Below are 20,641 nucleotides of genomic sequence, written 5' to 3'. Positions count from 1 at the left end.
ATTTTTTAGTTTATTTTGTTCTTTAAATAAATTTTTATTAGGATATATTCATGATACAGGGGGGTTCATATTAGTGATTCTGGTTAGACTTATATTGTACATTGGTTACATTGTCCCCATTGTTTCTCCCTCTCAGCCCCCTCCCCACCCCACTTAAACCATTTGCAAGAGGATTTCTAGTTCTGTTTCATATAGGTATATGGTATCCATCTACCATATACCATCACCTTAATCTCCTTAGTTCAATCTCCCCCTCCCACTAGTACTCCCCACACACTGTGCTTATTTTACAGCTCTGGTTTTTAGAATTGATATTTGAATTGACATTCAGAGGTGTGTCTCAATGTATGCTGTCTGTATTTATTTTGGTCTGTTTGATCCCTTAGAATACTCTCCCTTACCCCTTTACTTCCCACCCCCTGTTTTCAACATCTTTCAATACTCATTCTTATATCCTCTACCTTCACATCTTGTGTTATATGCTCTATCATTCTGATTGCCTTTCTCTCTTTCCTCAAGTTCCATAGAATAGTTACACTGTTACAAACATGTTCTACAAGTCAGTTTGCATAAAATCATGCTTGTTTTTGTACTTATTTTTATCTTTGGATTGATCTTGAAAGTATGAGAGAAAACATGTGTCTTTTGTGTTTCTGATCCTGGCTAACTTCACTTAACACGGTGTTCTCCAATTGCATTCATTTACTTTTAAACCCCATGTCATTATTCCTTATGACTGAGTAATACTCTATTGTGTATATATAACATAATTTCATGATCCATTCATCAGTTTTTGGGCATCTGGGTTGTTTCCAAGCTTAATCATTGCAAATAGTGCTGAGATGAACCTTGGCATACAGTATCTCTACTGTATCCTACCCAGGAATGCTATCACTGGATCATGTGGCAGTTAAATCTTTAGTTTTTTGAGGAATCTCCATACTGCTTTCCATAATGGTTGTACTAATTTGCATTCCCTCCAGCAGTGTATAAGGGTTCCTGTTTCACCATGTACTTGCGTACTTGTTTTTATTACCCTTGATTCTGGCCATTCTAACTGGGGTGAGATGAAACTTAAGCGCTGTTTTGATTTGCATCTCTTTCTTCACCAGAGAATTTGAACATTTCTTCATGTATTTACTGGCCAATTTTACCTCTTCCTTTGAAAATTCTCTATTTAATTCATGTACACATTTTGTTATTGAGGTGTTGATTCTTTGGGGGCTGAGTTCCAAGTAGATTCTGGATATTAGACCCTTGTTGGATGTGTAGCTGACAAAGATTTTCTCCCATATGATGGGCTGTCTCTTGAGACTGGTGATTGTTTCTTTTGATGGTGCAGAATCTCTTTAGTTTAATGCAATCCCATTTGTTCATTGTTTTTCTTACATGCTGAGCTATTTGAGATCTGTTTAGGAAGTTGTTCCCTATACCTATATGTTCAGTGTATTTCCTACTGTTTCTTGGAGTTGTTTCAAAGTTTCAGGCCTTTTATTAAGGTCTTTGATCCACTTTGAATTGATATTGATACAGGGTGAAAGACAGAGATATAGTTTCAGTTATCTGCATGTGGATATTCAGTTATCACAGGAGCATTTATTCAAGAGGCTGTATTTTTGTTTTGGGCTCCGTTCTCAAAGATCAGTTGGCTATAGATTTGTAGGCTTTTGTCTAGATCTTCTATTCTAATGCATTTAATGTCTTTTTGTCTGTTTTTCTGCCAATGCTATGATGTTTTTGTTGTTTTAGCTCTGTAGTATAGTTTGAGGTAGGGTATTGTGATGCCTCCAGTAATGGATGTTTTGCTCAGAAATGCTTCAGCTACTAGAGGTCTTTTGTATTTCCATATGTACTGCATGATTGCTTTTCGATTGGGCAGAAAATCATGGAAATTTTGATAGGGATTGTGATGGACATAAGCATGGAAGGTCTTTCCATCTTCTGATGTCTTCTCTGATTTCTCTCTTCAGTATTTTATAGTTTTCATTAAAAAGGTCTTTGGTTTCTTTAATTTATTCCAAGTTACTTTACTGATTTTGAGGGTATTTAAATGGGATTGTTTTCCTGATTTCTGTCTCAGTCTGTGTGCTGTTGGTATATAGAAAAGCTACTGATTTCTTTGTGTTAATTTTGTATCCTGCTACTTTGCTGAAAGAGTTTGTGATTCCTAATAGTTTTTTGGTTGATTTTTGGGGGGATCATGTCATCTACAAGTAAGGATAGTTTGATTTCTTCCTTCACTAGTTGAATCCTTTTTTATTTCTTGCTCTTGTCTTATTGGTCTGGCTAAGAATTCTAAAACTATATTGAATAAGAATGGAGAACATGGACAGCCCTGTCTCTTTCCTGCCTTTAAGGGGAACATTTTCAGTTGTCCTCCATTTAGTATGATGTTGGTCCTAGGTAGCCTGTATTATGTTGAAGGATGTTCTTTCTTTCCTAGTTTCTTCAGAGCTTTTATCATGAAAGGGTGTTGGATTTTATCAAAGGCCTTTTCTGCATCTATTGAGAGGATCATGTGGTTTTTGTTCTTTCATCTGTTTATGTACTGCATTACTTTTATGGATTTATGTATGTTGAACCATCCTTTCATTCCTGGAATGAAACTGATTTGGTCATGGTGTATGATCTTTTTGATGTGTTGATGAATTCTGTTTGGCAGTATTTTGTTGAGAATCTTTGCATCTATAGTCATTAAAGATTTTGGTCTATAATTCTCTTTTATGATACATCTTTATTGATTTCAGAATGAGTGTGATGTTGGTTTCATAAAATGAATTTGGCAGTGTTCCTTCCCTTTCTATTTCCTGGAAAACTTTGAGGAGTATTGTGTTAGTTCTTCTTTAAAGGTTTGTTAAAACTTGGCAGTGAATCCATCAGGTCCCAGGCTTTTCTTTGTAGGGACACTATTACTGTTTTAATTTCATTGCATCCAATAGTAACTCTTTAGGTGGATAATATCTTCTTGGTTCAATTTTGGTTGGCTGAATGCATCTAGGAATTTATCCATTTCATCTAGATTTTCCAGTTTACTTGAATATAAGTTTTCAAAGTACTCTCTAATAATCTTCTGTATTTCATTGGTATTTGTGGCTAGGTCCTCTTTTTCATTTCTGATTTTATTAATTTTGGTCTTTTCCCTCCTCTGTTTTGTCATGTTGGCTAAGGATTTGTCAATCTTGTTAATCTTTTCACCCAACATATTGTTTCATTGATTCTTTGTATAGTGTGTTTGGTTTTGATTTCATTTTTCTCAATCATGATCTTTCTTACTTCTCTCCATCTGCTGCTTTTGGGTTTGGTTTGTTCTTGTTTTTCTAGGAGCTTATGGTGCATCATTTAGATTGTTTATTTGACAGGTCTCTGTTTTTTAATGTAGGCACTTACAGCTATAAACTTTCCCTTTAGCACAGTCTTTGCCATGTCCCACAGATTCTGGTAGGTTCTATTTTCATTGAATTCTAGGAACTTTTGGATTTCTTCCCTCATTACTTCTGTCACCCATTGGTTTTTCAGCAGTGTGTTTGAAAATTTTCTAGGGTTTCTTTTGTTGTTGAGGTCTAGTTTTATTCTACTGTTATTTGATATGATTCAGGGGGTTATTTCAATTTTCTTCAATTTGTTGAGACTTGCTTTGTGTCCTAAACTATGATCTATTTTGGAGAAAGTTCTATGAGCAAAAGAAAACAATGTGTGTAGCCTAGTTGTTGGGTGAAATTCTCTGTAGCTATCAACCATGTCTGTTTGATCCAATGCATGGAGTAGCTCTGAAGTTTCTTTGTTGATCTTTCATCTGAATGGCCTACCTATTGGTGATGGTGGGGTATTCGGTTCTCCCATTATTACTGGGATAGTGTCTATCAGTACTTTTAGGGCCAGTAGAGTTTTTTGATGTAGATGGGTACCCCTATGACTGGTGCATATATATTAAGAATTGATATTTCTTCTTTTTTTATTTTATTTTATTTTTTTAATTTTATTATTCATATGTGCATACAAGGCTTGGGTAATTACTCCCCCTTGCCCCCATGCCCTCCCTTAGCACCCACTCCGCCCCCCCTCCCTCTCACCCCCTCCATACCCAGCAGAAACTATTTTGCCCTTATTTCTAATTTTGTTGTAGAGAGAGTATAAGCAATAATAGGAAGGAACAAGGGTTTTTGCTGGTTGAGATAAGGATAGCTATACAGGGCATTGACTCATATTGATTTCTTGTGCGTGTGTGTTACCTTATAGGTTAATTCTTTTTGATCTCACCTTTTTTCTAGTTCTTGGTCCACTTTTCTTATTGGCCTCAGTTGCTTTTAAGGTATCTGCTTTAGTTTCTCTGCGTTAAGGGCAACAAATGCTAGCTAGTTTTTTAGGTGCCTTACTTACCCTCACCCCTCCCTTGTGTGCTCTCGCTTTTATCATGTGCTCAAAGTCCAATCCCATTGTTATGTTTGCCCTTGATCTAATGTCCACATATGAGGGAAAACATACGATTTTTGGTCTTTTGGGCCAGGCTAACCTCACTCAGAATGATGTTTCCAATTCCATCCATTTACCAGCGAATGATAACATTTCATTCTTCTTCATGGCTGCATAAAATTCCATTACATATAGATACCACGTTTTCTTAATCCATTCGTCAGAGGTGGGACATCTTGGCTGTTTCAATAACTTGGCTATTGTGAATAGTGCCGCAATAAACATGGGTGTACAGGTGCCTCTGCAGTAACCTGTTTCACAGTCTTTTGGGTATATCCCCAAGAGTGGTATTGCTGGATCAAATGGTAGATCAATGTCTAACACTTTAAGTAGCCTCCAAAATTTTTTCCAGAGTGGTTGTACTAGTTTACATTCCCACCAACAGTGTAAGAGGGTTCCTTTGTCCCTGCATCCTCGCCAACACCTGTTGTTGGTGGTGTTGCTGATGATGGCTATTCTAACAGGGGTGAGGTGGAAACTTAGTGTGGTTTTAATTTGCATTTCCTTTATTGCTAGAGATGGTGAGCATTTTTTCATATGTTTTTTGGCCATTTGAATTTCTTCTTTTGAGAAAGTTCTGTTTAGTTCACTTGCCCATTTCTTTATTGGTTCATTAGTTTTAGGAGAATTTAGTTTTTTAAGTTCCCTATATATTCTGGTTATCAGTCCTTTGTCTGACGTATAGCTGGCAAATGTTTTCTCCCACTCTGTGGGTGTTCTCTTCAGTTTAGAGACCATTTCTTTTGATGAACAGAAGCTTTTTAGTTTTATGAGGTCCCATTTATCTATGCTATCTCTTAGTTTCTGTGCTGCTGGGGTTTTGTTGAGAAAGTTCTTACCTATACCTACTAACTCCAGAGTATTTCCTACTCTTTCTTGTATCAACTTAAGAGTTTGTGGTCTGATATTAAGATCCTTGATCCATTTTGAGTTAATCTTGGTATAGGGTGATATACATGGATCTAGTTTCAGTTTTTTGCAGACTGCTAACCAGTTTTCCCAGCAGTTTTTGTTGAAGAGGCTGCTATTTCTCCATCGTATATTTTTAGTTCCTTTGTCAAAGACAAGTTGGTTATAGTTTTGTGGCTTCATATCTGGGTCCTCTATTGTGTTCTGCTGGTCTTCATGTCTGTTTTTGTGCCAGTACCATGCTGTTTTTATTGCTACTGCTTTGTAATATAGTTTGAAGTCAGGTATTGTGATACCTCCTGCATTGTTCTTTTGACTGAGTATTGCCATGGCTATTTATGGCTTACTGTGTTTCCATACAAATTTCATGTTAGATTTTTTGATCTCTTTAATGAATGTCATTGGAATTTTGATGGGAATTGCATTAAACATGTAGATTACTTTAGGAAGTATCGACATTTTTACTATGTTGATTCTAGCAATCCATGAGCATGGGAGATCTCTCCACTTTCTATAGTCTTCCTCAATCTCTTTCTTCAGAAGTGTATAGTTTTCCTTGTAGAGGTCTTTCACATCTTTTGTTAGGTTTACACCTAGGTATTTGATTTTGTTTGAGGCTATTGTAAATGGAATTATTTTCATGTATTCTTTTTCAGTTTGCTTATTAGTGTATAGAAATGCTAATGATTTCTCTATGTTGATTTTATATCCTGCTACCTTGCTATAGCTATTGATGATGTCTAGAAGCTACTGGGTAGAGTTTTTTGGGTCTTTAAGGTATAGGATCATGTCGTCTGCAAATAGGGATATTTTGACAGTTTCTTTACCTATTTGTATTCCTTTTATTCCTTCTTCTTGCCTAATTGCTCTGGCTAGGAATTCCAGTACTATGTTGAATAGGAGTGGAGATAGTGGGCATCCTTGTCTGGTTCCTGATTTTAGAGGGAATGGTTTCAGTTTTTCTCTGTTAAGTATAATGCTGGCTGTAGGTTTGTCATATATAGCTTTTATAATGTTGAGGTACTTTCCTTCTATTCCTAGTTTTCTTAGAGCTTTTATCATGAAATGGTGTTGGATCTTATCAAAGGCTTTTTCTGCATCTGTTGAGATGATCAAGTGGTTTTTGTCTTTGCTTCCGTTAATTTGGTTTATTGCATTTATTGAGTTTTGTATGTTGAATCACCCCTGCATCCCTGGGATGAAGCCTACTTGGTCGTGGTGAATAATCTTTTTGATGTGTTGTTGAATTCGGTTTGCCATTATTTTGTTGAGGATTGTTGAGGATTGACATGTTCATTAAGGAGATTGGCCTATAGTTCTCCTTTTTGGAAGTGTCTTTGCCTGGTTTTGGGATAAGTGTAATACTGGCTTCATAAAATGTGTTAGGCAGTTTTCCTTCCCTTTCTATTTCGTAGAACAGTTTAAGAAGGGTTGGTATCAGTTCTTCGTTAATGGTCTGATAGAATTCAGCAGAGAATCCATCAGGTCCTGGACTTTTCTTTTTAGGGAGACTCTTGATTGCTGCTTCAATTTCATTTTGTGCTATAGATCTACTCAGGTGATTAACTTACTCTTGGTTCAGTTTTGGATGATCATATGTATCTAGAAATCTGTCCATTTCATTAAAATTTTCAAATTTATTTGAATAAAATTTCTCAAAGTAGTCTCTGATGATTTCCTGGACTTCCATGGTGTTTGTCGTTATCTCCCCTTTTGCATTCCTGATTCTACTAATATGGGTTTTTTCTTTCTTCATTTTAGTCAGGTTTGCCAGGGGTCTATCGATCTTGTTTATTTTTTCAAAGAACCAACTTTTTGTTACATTAATTCTTTGTATGGTTTTTTTGGTTTCTATTTCATTGATTTCAGCTCTTATTTTTAGTGTTTTTCTCCTCCTATTTGTTTTGGGATTTGCTTGTTCTTGTTTTTCTAGGAGTTTGAGATGTATCATTAGGTCATTGATTTGGGATCTTTCAGTCTTTTTAATATATGCACTCATGGCTATAAACTTTCCTCTCAGGACTGCCTTAGCTGTGCCCATAGGTTCCAGTAGGTTGTGTTTTCATTTTCATTGACTTCCAGGAACTTTTTAATTTCCTCTTTTATTTCATTGATGATACATTATTCATTAAGTAATGATTATTTAGTTTCCAGCTGTTTGCATGTTTTTTGTCTTTACTTTTGTTGTTGAGTTCTACTTTTACTGCATTGTGATCAGATAGTATGCACGGTATAATTTCTATTTTCTTTTATTTGCTGAGACTTGCTTTGTGCCCTAGGATATGATCTATTTTGGAGAAGGTTCCATGGGCTGCTGAGAAGAATGTATATTGTATAGAGTTTGGATGAAATGTTCTGTAGACATCTACTAGGTCTATTTGATCTATTGCATATTTTAGATCTTGGATTTCTTTATTGATTTTTTGTTTGGATGACCTATCTATTGATGATAATGGGGTGTTAAAGTCTCCCACAACCACTGTGTTGGCGTTTATATATGCTTTTAGGTCTTTCAGGGTATGTTTGATGAAATTGGGTCCATTGATATTGGGTGCATACAGGTTGATGATTATTATTTCCTTTTGGTCTATTTCCCCTTTTGTTAGTATGGAATGTCTTTCTTTATCTCGTTTGATCAATGTAGGTTTGAAATCTACTTTCTCAGAGATAAGTATTGCTATTCCTGCCTGTTTTCGGGGGCCATTGGCTTGGTAAATCTTCTTCCAGCCTTTTGTCCTTAGCCTATGCTTATTTCTGTCAGTGAGATGGGTCTCCTGTAAGCAACAAATTTTTGGATCTTCCTTTTTAATCCATTTCATTAAGCAGTGCCTTTTGATGGGTGAATTAAGTCCATTAACATTAAGCGTTAGTACTGATAGGTATGTGGTGATTCCTGTCATTTAGTTGTCTTAGTTGTTTGAAGGTTTGATTGTGTGTACCTAAGTTGAGGTTACTCTCTACTGTCTTCCTTTTTCTTTTCCTGTGGTTTGGTGCTGCCTGTCTTTTCATGGTTAAGTTGGGTTTCACTTTCTGTGTGAAGAATCCCTTGCAGAATCCTTTGTAGTGGTGGCTTTGTGGTCACATATTGTTTTAGTTTCTGCTTGTCATGGAAGACTTTTATTGCTCCATCTATTTTGAATGATAGTTTTGCTGGGTAGACTATCCTGGGGTTGAAGTTATTTTCATTCACTGCCCAGGAGATCTCACCCTATGCTCTTCTTGTTTTAATGTTTCTGTTGAGAAGTCTGCTGTGATTTTGATGGGTTTACCTTTGTATGTTACTTGTTTTTTCTCTCTTACAGCCTTCAGTATTCTTTCCTTAGTTTCTGAACTTGTTGTTTTAATGATGATATGTCTTGGGGTAGTTCTATTTTGATCTTGTCTGTTTGGTGTCCTGGAGGCCTGTTGCATCTGTATGGGAATATCTTTCTCTAGATTTGGGAAATTTTCATTATTATTTTGTTAAATATATTATGCATCCCTTCGTTTGCACCTCTTCTCCTTCTTCAATGCCCATTATTCTCAAGTTTGGTCTTTTGATGGAGTCAGTGAGTTCTTGTATTTTCTTTTCACAGGTCTTGAGTTGTTTAATTAATAGTTCTTTGGTTTTTCCTTTAATTACCATTTCATCTTCAAGTTCTGAGATTCTGTCTTCTGTTTGTTCTATTCTGCTGGATTGGCCTTCCGTTTTGTTTTGCAGTTCTGTTTCGTTCTTTTTTCTGAGGTTTTCCATATCCTGGCTGTTTTCCTCTTTTATGTTGTCTATTTTTGTCCTGAGTTCATTTATCTGTTTATTCATCGTGTTCTCTCTCACTTTGGTGTTTATACAGTGCTTCTATGTTTTCCTTTATTTTTTCTTTTGTTTTTTCAAATTCTCTATTTTTGTTGTCTTGGAATTTCTTGAGTGTCTCCTGTACATTTTGGTTGACCCTACCCAGTATCATCTCTATAAAATTCTCATTGAGCACTGTAGTATGTCTTCTTTTAAATTGTTCATGTGGGCTTCATTGGGTCCTTTGGCATAGTTTATCTTCATTTTGTTGGAGTCTGGATCTGAGTTTCTGTTTTCTTCATTCCCTTCTGGTTCCTGTACTAATTTTTTGCTGTGAGGAAACTGGTTTCCCTGTTTTTTCTGTCTTCCCATCATTGTCTTTGGTGTTGTTACTGTCCCTGTACTGTGTGCAATTAAGTATTTTCTAGCTTGTAATAATAACAATGGTAATATTTAGAATGGAAGGGTGAGCTGAGATGGAAAGCAAGAAGTTAAAGAAATGGGAAAAACAAATACACAGACTGGAGGGAGAAAACAGAACAAGGTGTCAGACAAGAAGAGTTCAAAGGTATAAACAGGGAGCTTTAGTGTACTAATCGACAGTAAGCTGAACAGACATTAGAGAGAGAGAGAGAGGATTGAAAATCCAAAGTAAAAAAAAAAGTAAGAATAAAAATAAAAAATAAGTAAATGAAAGAAAAATCTATTTATAAATATGTATTAAAATAAAATGAAAAAATAGAAAATTTAAAAAAAACAAAAAACCAAAAAACCTCCAAGTTCAAGTGCAGTGAAGTCACAGTCTCCAATCCTGGAGAAGGTGTCTCAGATGTTGTTTTGCAGTTGTCTCATCAAAGGGGACGCATAAAGAAGAACAAAACTACACACACACGCACAAAAATAACCCCACCATGTGTCCCAAGTTCAAATGCAATACTGTTTCAGTAAGGTTTTCAGCTTGCAGGTGTAATTCGGTTGTTCTCTCATCAAAGGTAGGGAGACAAATAAAAAAAAAAGAGTCTGGAGACAGTTCTGAGAATGGTTTCTGCAACCAGAAACCAGGGCTTGCCTGCCCGCTGTTGTCAGCCTGCTGTTGCTGGAGGCATTATTTATGCAGATCTCTGGGGTGAGCTTAGCACTCACCTGGACCCACAGGCTTTGTAGCTCAGATTTCTTCTGTGTGTGAGCCTCTGCTACAAGCTTTCCCCTTTCCAAGGACACTGGGGGAGGTGACACTGCACCCACATTGTCAGGCCTGCATGTTTATTTACAGTTCATGTGAGAGGTGGGTCTTCTCCCCTCTCCTGTGCAGTTCTCCTCCCACCTCTGCTTTCACAAGCTTTCTTGCTCCTGCTTACTGGCAGGTGCTGCTGCTCCTGCCAGCCGCCATGTTTGTTTACAGTTCACGTGGGAAGTGGGTCTTCCCTCCTCTCCTGTGGAGTTTTCCTCCCTCCACCACTCTCACCAGCTTCCCCGCTCCTGGTTGCTGGGCGCACGCCCCCGCTCCCACCAGAGGCTCTCCGGCCCACACAGCTTGTTTACTTACAGTCCTTCCCCCAATCTTCAGTGCTCAGTGCGCCCCACCCTCTTTCCAGTGTGTCTTTATTGCTCTTATTGCTTATTACTCAGTTTCTCTTTTTCTTCCTGGGTGGAGGTCAGTCTGTCCAGGGGGCCATGCTGCTCTGGCCCAGGCTTGTCTGTGGGAGTACCGTGGTATCACAAAGCTCACCTGGTCTGCGTCTTCCAAGCCATCTGGGCTCCAGCGACTGGCAGCCTGGGGGCCCTCCTGGTTTCTCTGTTTAACGTGAGGTGGAGATTCTCTGCACCGGCTGGAGGTGTGGAGAGGTCAAGGTTATGCCTTTTCTCAGTGATTATGCCTGCAAAGTGTGTCTCCGGTGTCTCTCCAAGATTTCACTATAGGAGGCTCACTTTCTGCTTCTTCCCTCTAGCTGCCATCTTGGAATTCTTGATATTTCTTCTTGATGAATTGTTTTTTTCATTAATATGAAGTGACCTACTGAGTTTCTTCTGGTTGATTTTAGTACAAAGTCTACTTTGTACTAAATGGGGTCCATTTGATTGGAAAACATTTTTCCATCCTTTGACTCTAAGCCAGTGTTATTTTTTTCAGTGAGATGAGTCTCTTGGTAGCAACTTATGGTTGGGTCCTGTTTTTCAATCCAATATGCTATTCTGTGCCTTTTGATGAGGGCATTGAGGCTATTTACATTCAGTGTTAATACTGAGAGGTGCCAGTTCTTTCTAGTCATTTTTGTTCCCTGTTGTTTACTTTTACCTATTCCTTGTTTACCATGCTGCTTGCTCAAAAGGATTTATTCTTTCTTGAGTCTACCTGACTCACTCTAGTTTCTTCTTCTATATGTAAAAGTCCTTTACATATATTCTGTAGTGCTGGCTTGTTGGTAGAAAATTCCTTTAGTTTTTCCTTGTTTAGATTAACAGTTGCTTTCTTTCAGGGCCTGAATTATGTCTTTCCATGACTTGCTTGTGTTTAGTGTTTGAGTTGAGAAATCTGCTGTAATTCTAATGGGTTCAACATTTTATATGACTTGTCTTTTCTCTTTTGAAGCTTTCAGAATTCTTTCTTTGTTCTGTATGCTCAGTGTTTTGATTATAATGTGTCTGAGTGTGTTTCTTTTTTGGCCCTGATTTGCTTTTCTGTAAACTTCCTGCACCTGGGTGACTCTTTCTAAAGGTTAGGGACTATATCTGTTGTTATTCTATTGAATAGATTGTCACTGCCTTTAGTTTATATTTCTTCTACTTCAACACCCATGATTTATAGGTTTTGCCTTTTCTTGGTGTCCCAGATAGCTTGCATGTTCCATTCATATTTTCTTAGCATTCTTTCATGATCTTTAACTGTTTGGCCTATTTCCTCTACTTTGTCATCTGTTCCTCATACTCTATTTTCATCTCGCACCACTCTGTTCACAAAGATTTGATTGCTATATTTTTGGGGGGTATTGAGTTGTTTATTTTGGATTATTTTTCAGTGTTTCCATACCTTTATTTATTTCCTCTTTCATAACCTGGATAGTGTTCTTAATTTCATTCACCTGTTTATTTGTATTCTCTTTGAGCTCACTTAATTATTTGTTCATGTCCTCTTTGAGGTCAAGTACTAACTTCAGAGTTTATTCTTTGAGGTCATTAAACACTTTTACTATTGTTTTTGGAATTCACTATTGGATGGCTCCTTAATGGTGGAATTGGCTTTTGATGAGAGTGGTTGTCTTGCTGCTTCATTCTACATTAAGATTTACACATATGGAGTTGTTTAAGGTTAAGGTTTTGATCTCTTGTTCCCCTGTTGTTGATGTTTTAAGTTTGTTTTTTCTTCAGGAGCTCCAGCAATTTTCCTCAGAGAGGGGTATATTAGATATGTTGCCCCTTGCAGGCATCTTGTTGTGCTGCCAATTATTTCTCTCCCCTCAACTAGAGGGTTGGAGTTACTGCTCTTTGTTGGGGGCACAGGTGCTCTTCTGCAGTCCCAGTAGGGAGCACTGGGTCTCTGTGCATTGTTGGGGGCTGTCCTCTTAGCACCAGCAGGGTAGCTGATTGCCACTCATTGGAGGAGCTCAGATTCCAGCTCTTGGATCCGAGAGACCTGACTCTTCTACAGGGAGATGCAGTGTAAAGTGCTTGGTTTCTGTGCACCTTGGGGAACAGGGCTTCTGGTGCCACCTGAAGAGTAGCAGGTGATAGCTTTCCTCTCCTCAGTGGGAAATCTGGCATTCTTGCTCTGATGGGGGAGCAGGGGCTCTTTCTGTCAGGATAGTGGTGAGAGCAGGGCTTCCATGCTCTGTGGGGAGAGATGCCTACTGGCACCACCAGAGTAGGAAAGCATGGAGGCTGGGATTCACTTAATTGTGTAATGGCAGGCTCCTAGAACTGAGTGGAAAGTTGAGAGATTTTAGTCACCTGTTATCTTCCCCTTCACTCAATTTTCTATGCTATGACTGGCTTAGTCACTAGCTAGGTTGATGTGCTATTTCTGTTCCCTGCCTAGGTGATATAAATTAGCAATAACAAATTCACAGTTTCAATGCCAGACCATTTTATTTATTCAATATGTAGTGAGTCACTTGGTGACATTATCTGTTATCTGTGGAGACTGGGGGGTGTGGATAATGGTTGTGCTGGGTACAGAAAGGAAGGGGGAGATGATGGAAAGAGATGAGAAAGAAAAAAATAAGGTAGAGAAAAGAAATTGGCCAATAGAGGGCTGAATGAGTCAGTGTTAGGACAAATGGAGAAGGGAATTAGGTTACAATAAGATGGATGAATAAAGGAAGGAAATAAAAGTTAAAATTAAAAATTAAAAAAAATATTAAAATGAAATTAAACTAGAATAAAAGTAAAGTTACACATGCACACATATAATTAGTAAGTAAAAAAGTGTTTTATATATATCAGTTCAATGAATATTCTAGACTTGTTCTTCTGAATTCAGATTGAAGTGGTGACATTTACATTTTTTATAGGGGATTTGACCAAGACTGTCCCTTCTTAAGGTTGCTATGTTGGGTCACATGGCAATGAGTATTGCTCTTCCCTATCGGATAGTTCTGGGGCAGGGGGGTAGGTCAGCTCTGGGTGCCCTGGCTTTCTTTAGTGGAGTGGGGCCTCTGGAGCAGGTGGGTTTTCAGATATCATCACATGAGGGTTTGTTAAAGGAGCAGTCACCAGCCCCTTCCACTCACAGGACAAGCCGGGAGGTTAGAAATGAGCTTTTCTTTTGGGGAGACTTTGAGTTTCAGCTTGCTTCCTGTTTCTCCAATCACTGCAATTCCTGGCTTTCTCCACAGGGGCTGCTATGTTGCCCCACCCCCACATAGGCTTTTTCAGCTCTGCATTCTGCCTCTCCCCCCAGGCAAAGGAGAAATATTACCTCTATGTATTTGGCCACCAGTTTTGTCCAGAGGGAATGCAATTGGCTCCCTGGTTGAAATAGAATATGAGGTTTCCTCACATACAGCATGTTGTACTTACACCTGGCAGCTAAGCAGAATCACTTTGTTGAGAAAGGGTCAGTTGCAGGGCAGAACAGGCAGGAGCCAGAGAGGTTTTGTGTCCCTTTGTATTTGTTGGGTCCTGGTCTTGCCAGATGCTTGCAGCTGCTATCTTTCTGTGGTTCTCTGTGTTAGAATCCATCTAACTTTGAGGCTAGTCCAGAAAAGTCAGCAGCTTCCATCTTATGTAAATGCTCATGCAACACAGCCCAATTCACCTTATAAGACCACCCAGGCAATGCTACCATGTTGTGAGGAAGCCAAAGCTACCTGGAGAGTGCCTCAATCAAATGATCTGGTTCTTCAATCATTTTAGAATAAGACTCAGAATTCACAAATGATTTCAGATAATTTTGACTCCAGTTACTGAGTGTTCATCTGTCTTCAAACCATCACAAGATTATTTAAGAGTCTACATTTTGAGATTAGGTTTATGTAACAACACTAATTGGGAAAATTATATAACAGAGTGCAAATGATAGGCAACCAGGAATTTACAAAGGTGTTCAGACATGAAGTAAACTATTGGCCAAACATGGTTAAAATTTTTTCATGGACAGAAAAGATTTTCATTCATACATGCATATATAGTATTATGTATGACCCCCAAATTACACTCTCTATTCCATTCTCACTTCTCCTTAGTCAGCCTATTCTTCCCTAATAATCCACCTTTTAGTTTCATGTCATCTTTATGTCATCATTTTCTCCACATGTGAGAAAGTACAATATATGCTTATCTTTGATTCTTATTTACTTCTATCATTTGAAGTGCTTAACATGATGATCTTCAGTTTGACCAATTTTCCTAAAAATAGCATGAATTCCTTCTTTTTTATTGTCCAGTAGTAGCCCATTGTGTATATATGCAATATATATATATTGTCTATATCCACTCATCTGTTAATGAATACATAGGCTGATTCTATATCTTGTCTATTGAGAATACTGGTGGATAAACATGGGTATGCAAGTATCTCTAGAATATGCTGATTTTTATTCCTTTGGGTGTATAATCCAGGAACAGGATACTTGCATCATATGTTAGGTGTATTTCTAGTTTTATGATGAAACTGCTTTCTAATTTCCATAGTGTCTGGACTAACTTGTATACCTACTAGTTTAAAAAGTGATTCTTTTTAATCTTGACAAAATTTCTCTTGCATTCTTGATGATTGCCATTCTAGCTGTGTTGACATGGAATCTCAGTGTAGATTTGATTTGCATTAACTTGATGACCAAAATGTCAGACATATTTCATGTAAAACGAAAAAAAGTGAAGTGTATTCAAAGTACTAAATTTGATATACCTTTAAGATTAGCCACCAAGGAAGACTATACTTGAAAAAGGAGGATACTTTGTACAATTCCATGGAAAAATAGCATCATGAAAGTATAATATAATTTCATATTGATAAAATTTAAAATATAAAGTTGACAAATATCAGTTAACTCTAGCTACCAAAAGTACCAAGAGGAAAAAGATTTCTAAAGTGCTAGGAGTGTGTCACAAGGGTAGGGTACTCCCATAAAATGCACAAGAAGTTGGATTTAATTCTAGTATCCCCCAAAAGATTTGCCTACACACGCAGATATTACTGAAAGTAGAATCTGTAACAAATTTTTTTCTAATTTTATGGTGACCAGCATCTTCCTTGGAGAAATTTATTAATAATTCAATATATGATAAAACTCATTTTTCAAACCACTTAACAGTATAGAAAAATGAAACAATTAAAATGATTTTTATAGCAATATTTAAAATTGGTTGGCACATCTGACAATGATATTTTTTAAAAGAATTTCATAGGTCAATTTCTATCTTGATCTAAAGAAATATTTCTTCTTCAAACTTAGATACTTTAAGAATGCTACAACATGCTGGGTGCTGGCCGCTCATACCTGTAATCTTAGCTACTTGGGAAGTAGAGATCAGGAGAATCACAGTTCAAAGCCAGCCTAGGAAAATAGTCCTTGAAACCATATCTCAAAAGTACTCAACACAAAAAGGGCTGCCAGCCTCCTAAAGTGATAGAGCACCTGCCTAACAAACCTGAGGCTCTGGGTTCAAATCTGAGTATCACCAAAAAAGAACACTATAACATGATCAAATATGATATGTGCAACATAACTAGATACACTAGACTCTGCAAAAAGAGAAATAATATCGATAACTTCAGAAAAATTTTATAACTAAATCCTGTACCCCATTCATGGCTTACAAATGGAATAACAACAAAACTTGCCCTGCTAAAGTGGCAGAAGGTGTAAATCACCATCATCTCATTAAAGATGTTTACAGACTCTTAAACCAGGCATCATATGCTGTGGTTCAATAGTGAAGCAAGAATGAGATTAAAAATCCTCAGCATGTCCACTTCTGCTACATATTATGTGGGATGCTGGCAATACCATATTATCACCAGAACAAACAAAGAGGATGGATAAATTCTTAAAATAAAGAAAGAATAAGATAGATATTTTCACAAGATAGTACTTGTAAAGTATTACATTTATCTAACTATTAGTGAATTTGTGGTGGCTGAATACAAGATTAATGGTTCAAAAATTGATCATAAACCATTCATAATTGATTTTTTAAAAAGATGTTATTTAGTACATTTTAAAATATAAAATACCTAGACATAAAAATAATGATTGCTTTGAAGATTCTTGACAGAAATTGTATAGTGATATGTAGAAAAATACCAACAGACAGGAATTAGGGTGGGTTTAAGGTGTGTTTCTGGCTGTAAGGATTCATACTAGAAAAATATCATTACTTTCAAAATTGATGTCATGTTTCAATGCACCTCCCATTCAAATTTCAGCATGTATGTGGTAAAAAGTACAGGTTGTAAATGATGGGTGAATTGACCAGGCAACAGGTGTTATTTCTCTTCTCATTTCCTTGGAATTTATCAAATTATATTCCACAGAATATATTTGGAATTATTTCTCAGTATGCATCTTGTTTTTAATGAATAAATAAAAATGATAGCATATAGTGGTTTAATTTAGGAAGGTAATTTAATTTAAAAAATTGTAAAAAATATAAAAATAGTGTCATAGATATGACAGAAAAATCAGAAGAAGTAATAATTTAGTTTATGATAATAAACCATGGGCAATATTCATTTGGAATTATTATCTAATTGGTATATTTTATTTGCTGGCTAAAAAAAAACAATTTGGCTGCACTGGCAGGGAGATGGTCTGGATGAGTAGTCTCTGGAGAAAGGGAAATACTGAACAATAACTAATGGCAGTGCACACTCCTCACCAGATGAGGAGCAGTGTGTGAGGTGTCCAGATCATCAGTATGCAAACACAGAAGGAAACCACTGCCTCCTAAAAGCTGTGAGCTTTCTGGCTTATGAAGACCCCTTGGGGATGGCTCTGGGCTGCATGGCTTTTTGTTTCTCTGAACTCACAGCTGTTGTTCTTGGGGTATTTGTGAAGCACCATGACACTCCTATTGTCAAGGCCAATAATTTGGCCCTTAGCTACACCTTGCTCATCTCCCTCACCTGCTGTTTTCTCTGCTCCTTGCTGTTCATTGGGCATCCCAACACAGCCACCTGCATCCTCCACAGAACACATTTGGAGTTGTGTTCACTGTGGCTATTTCCACTGTGTTGGCCAAAACTATCACTGTGGTTCTGGCCTTCACAGTCACTTCTTCAGGGAGAAGGGTGAGGAAGTTACTGCTGTCACGGGCACCTAATCTCATAATCCCCATCTGCACCCTGATTCAACTGACTCTCTGTGGAATCTGGCTGGGAGCCTCTCCTTCTTTCATGACACAGATGCACACTCTGAACCTGGTCACATCATCATCATGTGCAACAGTGGCTCAGTCACTGCCTTCTACTGTGTCCTGGGATATCTTGGCTCCCAGGCCTTGGTGAGCTTCACTGTTGCTTTCCTGGCCAGAAACCTGCCTGACACATTCAATGAAGCCAAGTTCCTGACTTTCAGCATGCTGATGTTCTTCAGTGTCTGGGTCACCTTCCTGCCTGTCTACCACAGCACCAAGGGGAAGATCTGGTGGCTGTGGAGGTCTTCTCCATCTTGGCCTCCAGCACAGGGCTCCTAGGCTGTATCTTTGCCCCTAAGTGCTACATAATCTTGTTTTGTCCAGAAATAAATTCTCTATGGAGACTCAAGGATAAAACTCATTCTGGGAGAAATACGTTTTCTTACAATTAAATATATCTATTTCCTAGAATGCACAAAGGATCTGAGGAAAATCTGTACTGTTTTGTTAGTCAAAGATTAGACTACACTGTGGGAATGACTTCCATGAAGACGTCTCTTTTATTCTTTTCGCTAGTATTGTTATTTTGAGTAAATAATCACTCGTAGCCATCACCTTCTAAATTTGAGTTTTATTCTGAATATTTCTTTATTCTTCCCATTTAATCTGTACCTCATTCTATCATTCTCTATCTTGAGTATATTAGCTACTGTTCTTCAGTCTTCTCTTTGGCTTTCTTAATTACTTTTTCTGTAATTTTAAATATAATAAATATCTGCTTCTGTATCACTGATTCCAGGTCCTCTTATGTGTTGCATTATTTTTCTTTGCAAAAGTTCTGTGCTTTTATTATACTGATTACATTATATTTTGTTATATGTATTTCTATTTCCACATTTGCTTTTTGCAATATTTTTGCAGAATTTCTCTCCAGAATTGGCATGTTATATGACATAAATATATTCTTGAATTTCATGTGGCAATGTACTCAATTTAAGGACTAATTATTGAGGAGAGTTGCTACAGGCACAATCATTTTCTCAATCAAGTCATATTTATGTTTCCTTTCATAGTTTAATCACTACGAAAAGGAAGATATAAAAGAAAATGATAAGAATAACAGAGGAGGTGAATTTGATCAAAGTACATTATGTAGATGAGTAGAAATATCACAATAAAACCCACTTGTACAATTATTATATGCTAATAACTTTGGAGAAAAAAACAAACAAAAAAGTCAGAATCTCAAAATTGAAAACATGGCAATTCACCTTTGCTCTGTCTGCCTTAAACCTACTGAAGGTCAAGTTCCCTCATGATGCTTCCTTCCACTCAGCAGGGCCCTCACCCCAGCAACAATTCCATTAATCTACTGGGATATACTCTTCATCCCTAGAGTCAGTAACACAAGCATCATTACTATCATAGAATTAAACACAAAATATTATGAAGGAACTGTTTCTTATCCTTTTTGACACTACACTTATGTCAAAATGAAAACATGGATTTTGAAAATCTTTACTTTCCCAATACCCAGCACTTATCTTGACATAGAACAAGGGCTCAGAAAGGTTGTTTTTTTTTAAAGAAGTATGTATATGTGTGCTGGGTAGCGTTCATATAATGCTTACATGAGTAGTTTTATTCTCAGCTTTCCACTATTACCTAGGTGAGAAGGAGAGGCAACATATAATTACATAAATTCAAGGCAGTGATGTAAAGTTGCAATTGATATATGCAGAGACATATAGGGGAAATTATCCTGTATTATCTACAGATTTGTGTGGGTGGTAAAGAGTTCTGCACAGAGATTTTGAGTATTATTATTTTATCAGAGGAAAAAGAGTGGAATAAACTCTTGTTGGAATAGAAGTGGCAAAATAATTCACATAACCAGTACATATGATAATAAAGCTTAAAATTTTCAATCAGACTGAAACACATAGAATGTGGGAATGAGGGGTCAAATATGGAATGGAAAAGGGACACAGAACTAATATTAAACATTTATAGATTTCATAATTATCACTTTGGTAATATTCATATTTAGATTAATAGAAGTTTTATGCCATTTTCCCTCTCCAAGCGGGGATTTGTTTAGAAATTTATTGAGGTCCCCAATATAGTAAAGAATGAAGTTAGTCTGCATAAATATTCTTTATACACATGGGTGTTATGGTAAATTCAAAGCAATGTTCCTCTGCACACATTGATGTCATTTCTTATTGCTTTATAGTTTAAGAAGTGAACCTCTCCATATTCTGTAAAAAAGTAATTAATATATTTATTATCTACAGTCAGATGTGGAAATATTATGAATGAAATTTTGTGGGACAGAATTAAATCTCTTTGTACAGTTCTGTAAAATCCCATAGTTTATGTGGCTATAGTATGCATATTTCAATGAAACATGCCTGAAATTCTGCATATCAAATATTTTCCACAGGTAGAAAGTTACAGCAAGTTGAATAAAAAAAGAAAGGAAAGAAAGAAAGAGAGAGAGAGAGAGGGAAGGAAGGAAGGAAGGAAGGAAGAAAATTAGCAAAGAGTTTCTAGGTGCACACCTAGAAACTCTGAACTCAGAAGAACACAGAAGGATAGTGAATTCAAGGACTATATTGACTAAATAGCCATTTTGAGGTCAGACTGGGCTACATGGAAATCATGTGTTTAAAAAAAACAGAAATGAAATGA

General features: G+C 37.0%; 1 pseudogene; it reads left to right on the top strand.

Annotated features, from left to right (window-relative positions):
• The window catches only part of LOC109676053 (vomeronasal type-2 receptor 116-like), a 31,457-nt pseudogene extending 13,058 nt beyond the window's left edge, over nt 1-18,399 (top strand).
• The last annotated feature ends 2,242 nt before the right edge of the window (nt 18,400-20,641 follow it).

This window comes from Castor canadensis, chromosome 14, assembly GCF_047511655.1.
Source record: "Castor canadensis chromosome 14, mCasCan1.hap1v2, whole genome shotgun sequence".
In the NCBI taxonomy this organism is placed as follows: Eukaryota; Metazoa; Chordata; class Mammalia; order Rodentia; family Castoridae; genus Castor; species Castor canadensis.
The sequence above is the reverse complement of the archived record's forward strand: the minus strand, read 5'-3'. Positions and strand labels throughout refer to the sequence as shown.